This window comes from Egretta garzetta, unplaced genomic scaffold (assembly GCF_000687185.1).
Source record: "Egretta garzetta isolate BGI_Z169 unplaced genomic scaffold, ASM68718v1 scaffold170, whole genome shotgun sequence".
Classification (NCBI taxonomy): Eukaryota; Metazoa; Chordata; class Aves; order Pelecaniformes; family Ardeidae; genus Egretta; species Egretta garzetta.
The window spans coordinates 1,176,023-1,186,834 of NW_009258380.1; positions in this window are offsets into that span (position 1 = coordinate 1,176,023).

Below are 10,812 nucleotides of genomic sequence, written 5' to 3' on the forward strand. Positions count from 1 at the left end.
GCAATTTGTTTTTTGTTTGGGTTCATCCCTGGCTACATTGGCCAAAGGATGGGGATCTTCATGCGACTGAGGCTCCTATGGTTGTGGGATAGCTGCTGCTATTTTGTGTAACACCACAACAGTTGTGATAAAAGCATGCACAGTGTTATGGATGGCTGAAGCATGTAACCTCTTGTGAGCATGCTTTGTAGCTGTGTTACTTCTCCAAGGTCATCAAGAGAGAGCCTCACAGCAAACCTGTGGCAATAGGCACACACTCTTCCTCTGTATCCTTTCTACCTACTTCTATGAGCAAGCCGAAGGGGTTTCCAATGGCCGGGGGGTAGGGGGGGTAGGATCAGCGTGAAGATACAGCCCTGCCTCTGACAGGCAGACGACCAAGCTGGCCTAGCACAGAGCAGGAGCAGGGCATGCCCATCTCTCTGGCTGCACACCATGTCTGGCTTGCATAGTGTTTTTACAGGAGACTTGTGAGGACTTCTGAGGTCCCTGGTTCAAGTGCCTGACTTCACCCATGCCTGTATCCACAGTAGGCTGAGATGTGAGTGTGCAGCATCCCCTTTCTCTTGCAAGGTGTTGATTTTGTAACATGGACGGCTTGGTACATCAGCTAGGAGGGAAGTATAGCAGGCTCAATGTAGCCCTGGCATGTGCAGAGAGCACCTGAGCAAGCCTCGTGCCCCTTTATGTAGGGAAGTAGTCTCCAGAAAGCTGGCACTGTGAATGTTTTTTCTGTCTCTGGAAGCAGAGAGAGTGCTGGCACTGGGAAGAGGTGCTGTCAGACCCCCCTACAGGAACAAACAGATGTGAAGTAATATTTTCCAACTGATTTTGGAGTCCAAGTTACACAGAATTACCTTCTGAAGTCACTTTTGAAACTGTTCCCTCATAGTTCTTCTGGTAATAGGACTCCTGCCTGCATCTTTATTTTGGAAACACTGCCTACTCCTGCCAATTTATGAGGTTGTGTCACAGCACTGTGCCTGCTTCATCTCTTGTCTCGTGGGACCGTGATCCATGTGTGGCCAGAGGCAGTGGCTGAAACTTCAGCTTTGACCTTTATTTATATATTTGCAAAATCAGTCTGAAGTTTACTGTGGCCTTTGGATGTGCTTCAGCTGCTTAACCATAAGTGTGCTGATGCAAAGCTTTCCTACCTAGGACAGAAGCAGTCCTGGGAGAGGATTCTGTTGTGATTGCTTTGACTGCCGTTAACATTCCCACATTTAGAGGGGCTGGATAGAGTTTAATGGATTTTTTTGTTGTTGTTGTTTTATTTTTTTCCCCGATTTTGCAAGTCCTCTTTCTCACTTGGCCTTCTTGTGGGTGGCTCTTTAAATTTAGACAAGGCAGAAAGCTGCTGGTTCAAAGTGGCTGTTTTTTAACTGCCTGCTTGTTATTGCATCTCCTGTTCTTCCTTCTGGTGGGTATTTTTAACTTCTCTCATGTTGTCAGTAAGTGTATTCCTGAAAGTTCAGACTGTATAGTTTGAATCCAGCAGGAGAAGCAGCCGAGTTGTGTGAGTGCCTCTTCCCATGATATTCTGATCCCTGTGTTAAACCACTAGTGTTGCAAGTGTTTTGAAAGTTCAGGTCATTTCCAGCGCAGTTGTATACAATCTAGGAAATGAAAGAAAAGTGAAAAGCAGAGTTTCACAGGTAAAAACCCTAAAATTTATGTTTTGCGTTGTTTGGTAACCATTCTGAGCCAAACGCTCTGGCAGAGGTCAGCTTTGTTCAAGATCTACACATTGTAATATCTGTCTCTGGTTTTGTGTAGCTACAGCCTCTGCACAGCACAACAGCCATTTCCAAATTGCTGTGGTGAGACTGCCCAAAAGGTACTGTTCCCCTTTCCATCATCTGTCAGAAGTATTAGTAATAAAAATAATAAGGCATAATTATGATACATAAATAATTATTGCTAAAGCCACAGTTGTGATAGAGCCTTTAAAAGTGTATGAACAACCTGCTACCTAGCAGTTTTCTGAGGCTTTCTGCATAGTTATTCTGTGTAGTTTTATGCAGCTTCGCTGTTAAATAAGTCTTTGTGTTCTGGTTGTATTTTGTCTTGGAGGGTCGATGTGGTCCCAGAGCCCAGCAGCCAGGTCCTTGTTTCTTACTTCCCTTCTCTTAAGGAGTTCTGAAAGGTGTTGCTTTTCTTCCCCAAAATATCTATTTGACTGGTACAGTCTCCCATGATACTGCTGTTTGTTTCTGTTTGTGAATATTCATTGTCAGGAAATGATTAGCAGACCCTGGGCCCCCAAATGAGAAGTTTTACGGTTTTTCTCTCTTTTCATAGGACTATGAGGTCTGAGGTACTATGAACTCAGTTGCTGATAACATTTTGTGCTCTGTTTTCTGTTGAATGAGATTGTCAGCAGGTAACCAACTGTACTTCCCTGGGTAACCATATTAAATTTGTGTAAATAATCCCATACGTGGCTGATAGCTGCTTAAATGCATGATGGACAAACTGAGGCCCATTAGGTATATGATGTCTAGTGAGAATGAGTAAGTAATAAATTCAGTGACTTCTTAAATCATACTATCTATTGTTAATGATAGCTGAACACGGTGAATATATTTGCTTGCACCCTCTGCAAAAAGGTCTTCTGCATTATTTTTTTTTCCCCCTCTGGAGCCAGTTTTTCCTGTGGTATTGAAATGGACTCACTTGCTTGACTTGGCCTGTGTTTTTGTCATACGTGACAGTGTTAACAGTTTCCTCAATATTTCATTTCATCTGAGGACTCATATAAAATATGTTTCGTCCTTTTCCTAGGTCTATAAATAACCTCTGTATCCTTCAGAACATGCTCCTCTAACATCTAAGGAGTCAACATTCCTTTGGCATTAAACAAAATCCTCTCTAGTCCCTAGAACTGTTTTTTAAACTGATAAAGCTGCTGAGGCATTTGCTTCCCTGACCACCCTATGCTTACAGAAGGAATTAAATTCCTCAGATGCTGCTCCTCAGCTGAGACTCTGGCAATCGTAATTCATGTAGTCTTGAGACCAGACTTCTATTTGTTGGTTTCTTTTAATGCAACAGAAGGTGTATTGATTGTGTTTATCAAATGCTCCAGAGACTGTGCATGTAATCACTGAAACTCCCTTGGTTTGGATTTTCCTGCTACGTATTTGGAACTGAAAAGGCAATATGTTTTTTCTCAAGGGTGGGGGTTTTTTGCTATGCCCTTGTATCTCTGAGCACTTTCACGTGTCTGGTGGGGCACTTAACTGCTTTGTCCTTGCTCTAAGGATATTCTAGTTTCTTTGACTCCAAGACTCCAGCATTCTTCAATAATCACTTGGAGCCAAGCTGCCTGGAAGAGTTTGGGTTTGTTGGGTGCCTGACTCTCCAGTACTGCGTGGTGCAAACCGTCACATAACACGGTGTCCGATTACAAACAGTTTTCATCCTGGAGAGTCTTAGTTGCCCATATCATGACTTCTTTTCTGAAGATTATATATTTTAGCTTAACATTTCTGCTGTCAAAGCACAGAGGACCAGGGATTCGCTATGCCTTTGGAAATGAGGTCAGTCAGCCTTGCTGATAGGAAATCTATTCATATTCCCAGTTCAGGCAAAGACAGACTTAAAACAAGTATCAATAGAGACATCAGAATAGATCTTGGGAGAATAAGAGCCTCTATATAGAATTTTTTTCCCTCCTTTTTTTTTTCCCTTTTTGGTGTATTATTCTATTTAGTGTCCTTAACTAAGTATATTCTTAGTTAAGTGCCTACATTTTAAGTGTTACTTAGCTTTCCTCCTGCTTGTATTGCCAGCACTTCATGCCCTCTCTATTATGCGGACATAGTAGCTTGCTGTGGCTTTGTTAAAGTCTTGAATATTTGAGTATGCATTTCAGTACTTACACTCCACATATTTAACTTTCACATAAGTCAGTAACGTCAACTCATACCCAGGAAAAATACCAAGCTGAAAAATATGTATTACAGCAGTAAGAAAAGGGCTTTGATTATAGTAAGTAGTGCAAAAGGTTGTTGTCTCTAAGGACATAAAACACGTTGATAAGCAGTAATTGCAGAACAATATGTTTTGGTAAAAACCTGAAGGATCTCTGGAATGTTCACTTTCCACATCCTCAATACAGTAAAATGCAATACAACACAATGATAAAGTTCTGAGAGTTTCCCAGTCCAGTTTTTGGTTTGCTGAAGAAGGAAGGTAATGTGCAGAGTATTATTATTATTATTTCCTAATTCTCTACCTACCAGAAACGTGAGATTTAGTGTTGGGAAGCAAATTTGTCTTAAACCAGGTTAATTTTTTTTTTGCCTGTTTTTGTAATGGAGGGCAGGAGACAGAGGAACAACATGATTCACTTTCTGGGGTCAGTGAAGGTGTTGACTCACATTTCCTGCTATGGCAAGGCCTTGAGATGCTGACTGTGATGTCTTTGGCTTTCTGCACATGACATTTTATTAATTGACTTTTTTTAAACTTTGGCTTTCTATTGGAACTGAAAGTTCATAATATGAGGATGTTTGGGGACCAATGGTATAAGGTGGCACTCTCTGGTTTCGCTGCAACAGCAGGAAAGACTGCATTCAGTGACCCATTTGTCCTCCCTAGCACGGCTCTCCAAAACAAGCAGTGGTTTATGTGCCAAATACGTGCAAACCACCCCTGCTCACAGGCCCCCAACTATCTCTAAACAAAGCATCCTACAAGCTAGGTTCTCTGGCATTCATTGTTTTACAAAGTCCTTGGATACTTTGATACTTGGATACTGTGGATGATGATAAAAAATTAAGAAGTGAATAGCTGTGGAATGGAATTACAGGAACTCTCCTAGGAAAAGGCCAGTTAGATTCCCTGCAAACAGGTCACTGCTCCATAGTGTAGTGTTGCTGCCTGATTATGTGTTCTCTAATAAGAATGTGTTTGTTCAGTCTCATTTGTGAGGCATCTGCTAATAAAATACTCGCTCTCCTTTTTGTGCATCCATAGCTTTTAGCGTCATGGAATAAAATGTTTTCTTTCTTTTATGAATAAAAAAAAAAATCTTTTTTTTCCTCCCAATATTTGTAAGGATGACTTATCACTGTTGTTGTTTTTCCTGATATTTGCAATATTTACTTTAATGTATGTTTGATTTCTTTGGTGCTCTAATTCCTTTTTGTGGGCGAAAATGTTAACTGTCACGGGAAACTGAAAAAGGAAGTGGTTTATAAAAACCTACCAAACAAACAAAAACCAAAACCCATTGAGGCGAGTCATTGCTATTGTGATATGGAACTAAAGTCATCAAGCTATTGGAAAAACCTGAGTCACTGCTCATTGGGACAAGGTTCATGTCAGGTACTCCTCAAAGTTGTTTTAGTCTTTGGACATATATTCCTAGAAGTTCCACTTCTGTGAATTTTACAGAGATGCACCTTTAACACGGTGGTCAGCGTTGCCATCAAATCAGTGCTCACAAGAGATAAATACTCTGTATCCAGCACAGAAGACTGGAAATGTGCATATCGGGGAAACCAGTGGCAATATCTGGTCCTAGTGGTATCTCAAGACAGAAGTCAGTAATATATGCTTCAGAGGAAGGTGTTTAAAAGTTTAAATTCTATTATGCAAAATAGCGAAGTAATTTTCTTGGCAGGAGAGAGTGGAGTTTGACATAATTCAGAATGGTTTGGTCTTGATATTTATAAGCCTGCCTACTTTTTTCTCTCAAGAATGCCTTGCCTTATGAAATGATTTGGCTATTAGTTATTAGTATTTTTTTTTAATTTTATGCAGTGCTCCCTTTCTGTATTCTGACAGCAGTAAGTAATGATGCCTGATTGACTTGGCATTTAAAGCAACAAATAGGTCTGAAAGTGTCCTCTCCCTGCCCCCTGCTTCCAGCTTAAATAGGCCTATTCATTTCTGGAAGTCTTCCCATCTTTCTTTCCTTTATCTTTACATATTTTACTGATCTCCTTTTTGAAATAGTCTTGGCAAATTATATGCAGTAATCAGGGCAGGGGCAGAGTTCTGGCTTCTTATTAGCAAGAATGACTGGTAACAGTGCTAATACCCAGTGTTAGTTCAAATTCCATTTTTACAGGCGAACATCTTGCTTTGTTCTTGCTGCCACTTTGTGTTGACAACATGGTCTTGTTTAACTACCTACTGTGATACTTGGGTCTTTTCCTTGAGTGGTTACAGATGACAGATGAATCACATGTGAGCAATACAAATTGCTTTTTTCCCCCCTGTGTTTCAATCTGAGTTCTTAAAGCAGAAATTCATCTTCTGTCTTTCTCCAGATGCTTGCTGTTCTGTATAAGTCACACATATATGAAGTTGAACATCCCTGTGCAAATCACAAGCTTTACCACCTTATTATTGCTCCAGATGGTTTAAGCCTTTGATACAGTCCAGCCTGTTGTTCTGTACTCGTGCCCTGAAAAATTTTGTTTAGATACTACCTTGTCCTATCATTTCCCTTGGCAATGAATCTGGCCAAAATGTGAAACAAAAATAAAATAAGCAAACATCTGGGTTAAGCTTAGTTTAATCTCTGCTCTCCAAGTTTCAAGTTAGTTTTCCAAATAAAGTTTTTAATTCAAGTAGTGAAAGGAAGAAAATTTCTCAGACATTGAGATCATGAGGATAGAAATTTATCTGCAGATAACATTTATGGGAAAGAGGAGGAGGTAATGCAAAACAAAATTAAATATCAGAGAAAAACAGATGTACATCAGGCAAAAAAAATCTGTGGAAAATGATCACAAATTAGAGATTTCATACTACACCATCCTGATTCTCAAGGGGGTGCGTATACCCAAAGGGTGAAAGATTTAATTTGTCATTTTTCAAGCATCTAATACTATTTCTAATGGTTTTAAGCAGAATATTACTTTCAAATGCTCTATGCCATGTACTTTGTCTAAAACTGTACTGTAAATAGAGATACTTCAAAATATTCGAGTAACGTTCCAAGACATTATGACACCTGGATGGTTTCAAAAACTATGAGTATTTTGTAACTAGCATCTCTTATCACTTCCTTCGGGTTTTCATGTTTAAGACTGATAGTCTAAGAAATCATTTATAATTGTCTCATTACATTTTTTTGAGCTATAATGCTGGCATACAGATATTTGGCATAGCACAGAAATGGGTTGTTTAAGCTTCATCAGCTTGTGTGAGACAAACATGAAGTTAGGTGTACTTCTGGATTAAAGAAGCAGCTTCAGTTGTCATTTCTACAGATGGTCCGCTATTACTCTGAATGGGGCTTGTTACTGTCCTGTTGCATGAACTGATTTGTGCTCTCTTGAGTCACTTTTTTTGCATATGCAGAGACTGCAGTGCAGTAGAACCCAAATCCGCTTTTCCTGGTGGAAGTGAGACTTCACGTTCTGTGATCGCTGCAACACTTGGGTCAGAGGTGCCTCTGTACCGTGAATAACACATTGCAAAGTAACAGACAGAAAGGAGGGTAATCCAGTTAAGACTACAGGACAGACTTGGTCACTGTGGGGTTTTTTTTTTTTGAAAGTCTTCCCTAGAAAATCTAGCAGTTCATGCCACTGAGTGAACACATGGCACCATCACTTACCTTTTTGTTCTGGGGTATGTTTGCAATGTCATGGTGAATCCTCTGTGTCTCAAATCTCTACTATTAAGATACAGGATAATTTCTGAGGTACATAAAAGCCATAATCATTGTTTCCTATCTCATGTTCATATTAACACAAAGTTGGCAGGTGCTGCAGGTGCGCGTCCAGCCCAGAAAGGTAGGGACATGCCCGATGGATGTGGTAATACATAGTTCCAGTAGCCTGACCACTGCTTGCTAAAGGGTAAGCAGAGATCTCAGGCGGAGTGGGGAAAAACCAAAGAAACCTGAAAACCCCTAAAATTTCATGCAAACTGGGCAAAATATTCATTGCAGTAGTTCCAGTTAAAATGGTTCAAATTCATGATATTTTGTACTTTCCTAAAACTCCAGAATTCTAATGAAATATTTGGGATGTGGTTTATTTACTTAGTAAGCTAATTTCTACAAATTAATAGACTTCATAGAAAATAAAGTAATAAAAAGATTATACATACCCTTAAGTAGCCAGAGTACTTGAGAGAGGATTAAAACTGGTACAGCTCATACATCTAGTAGTAAGTACAGTTAAGAAAACTCCATAAATCTAGTGTATTAGTGTATTATTCCATCGGTGATTTAGTGTGACAGCAAAACTACAATGAAACTCCTCTGAAAATAAGCTATTTCTTTGATGAAGGTCCAAGTCTTTGAAAAAGGAGAAGGTGAATAATTTTTTTTGTTCCCCTTCTCAGATCTATTGATCTGCATCACTTTAACATGAAGTGGTTACTACTGAAAAGATTAAGAGTATGAGTTAAATGAGCACTGTTTGTCTTTAATCCAAGGAAAATATACACTTCAGAGGTGTTTGCTTTCTTTTCTTCTTTTTAGAGTCTAGTTCAAACAACCTATCGAGGGACGACTGAGTGCCAGCCACTGAGAAATGTGCCTTTTTTAAATCAGACCCCATAGGAGGCTGCTGGGGACTGTGCCATGTGTGGATAAAAGCCTCTGACACAGAGTGCTTAGTGCAGACATCCAGGATGGTTCAGTGAGAATCTGAAGGCAGTGGGTTACACAGGAGCCTGATCTGGCAGATTTCACTTCCATTACAAGAAATTAATCCCCTGTTCAACAGACCCAAAATAGAAGCACTTTTGCCTGCCTTGTAATTAGTTGCTTGCATATTTGCATCTCATTGGCTTTTTCTCTACACTTAATGGCGCAGCTGCTTTTTGCTCATGATAAATTAGAATGGGGATCAGGAAAACATATCCATTTGGTAGTAACAGTGTGTCTAATAAACTTGTTGCCTCTTGAGTTTCTCGGTCATAATGGTAATCTCCTATTAGTTCCAGGAATGCTTTGCTGCTTTTTTACCTCCTTCTCTGTTCCCTATTAGTTAAAGTACAGGTTTAGTGAAACAAACTTTCACATCAGCCATCTTCTACTGACATCTCAGCTGCCATTGAAAAGTTCATACATGCTATCAGCTGTTCTGAATTGGTGCCTGCACAAATAATAAGGGGAAAAAAGAGCAGCGTACGGAGCAAATGGCTAGTGCAATTTAAGCAAGGAACATATTTTTGTCCCATTGCCCTTCACCTACACAAATTGCTGTTGCTTCCATGTTAGGACTGAAAACCTTCCTTTCACGTCATGATTTGTATGCACCCTGCTTTAGCCAACAGGAAGACCAGGCAGGCCCTAGTGCTTAAAAAACCTGCTGGTTCTCTCAGCCTTCAATGGTAATCATGAGTACAGTGGGGAAATGAATATAAACAAATTACTAACTCTTTAATTTGAATAGCTGGTGAGAATTTAGCATCCTGATTAGGAAGAAACATAAATGATAATGTTATGAATCATGGCAGAACGCCAGATATAAGTCAGAAGATTCTTTGTTGAGAGCAGGGGGAGTCAAATAGCCAGAGACAGCTTTGTTGGTCATAAAAAGAAGGAAAATTAAGCCAACATAGGCTGTATGAAATTAGAATTAAAAGTTGGAATTGGAACTTGTTCTGCACTGGGTTGTGTTGTGTGAAATGGCTGCAAGAGAGCAGAGGCCACAAGAATAGCTCTGTCACTAAAATGTTACCAAGGAATTCCACGGTTGCCTTACTTCTCTAATACAGGAACTGCTCTTCTACAACAGCAGATTCGGTCTCAATGCTGGACTCACTGAAAGTAACAGTAAGTTGAGGACCCTTTCTGGATAACAAGGCAAAGGAAAGGGATGGTTCTAAAAAAAAAAAAAAAGCCCTGGCTAATCTGCAGACTCCACAGAACTTAAAAAATGCAAGACATGTAGAAAAGCCCTAGAATAATTGTTTAAATTCTCTTTTTTTCCTAGCCAACAGCTGTTTGCCCTTATTTGAATGTAGACAGAGATATCCACTGGGATTTAGCTGAAGAGCATCATGCAGTTCAGAAACAGCGAGAGAGGTGAAATGTGGAGGATGCCCTGGGCTTTCTCTAGCAGGCACTTGTAATATTTGCCGATGGTGTGAAAAGGATGAGAGTTAGTTGCTTTCTTCTAAATTATAAAGATGAGTGTTTGACTGTTGATGAACAGCAGTTTGAAATAATAGGAGTTGCACACTAAAAACCTTATTTCCCTACTGAAAGGGAGGAAGTTTCTTCTATCAGAGGAGATAAGAGAGCACAGCAGGTCTGTCCCTCCTCACTTGCTAATTGCCCAGCGAGGAAGAGCTTCACTCCTGCTGCCTTCACCTCAAGCAACCCTGTGCTGTGGGCTCTACCAGTGCCACATCACAGACATATGGATCTATTGCAAAGTCCTGACTTTAGAAAAATGTGGTAACAAAGTCTCTGGTGGACATATAAGTAGTATTTTGTTATTTTGGGGTTGTGCCTTCATTAATTTTCAGGTGTCTGTTTATGGACAGGAATAAGGGAATTCTTTTTCTCATTGCACACTGAGATCTTAAAGGAGGATGATTTTTTTTTTTAAAAAAAAACAGGTACCAAATTAAGATTATAAAGAGAAGAGGGATGCAAAGTATGATAGTGCACAGTGGGTGAGATAAATGTTTCTTCAAATACATAAATTCATCTGCCTCACTAGCTATTAATATAGATTTTGTAGGACTAGAACATCCTCCTACTGTAAACCCTGAACAACCTCTTCTTATCAAAGATCCTAGTTTAATGGAAATTAAGAACTTCTGCTCAAATATTTGGGGTTGGGGGGTCCCTATAAAGCTTGTCATATTGTTTAAAAA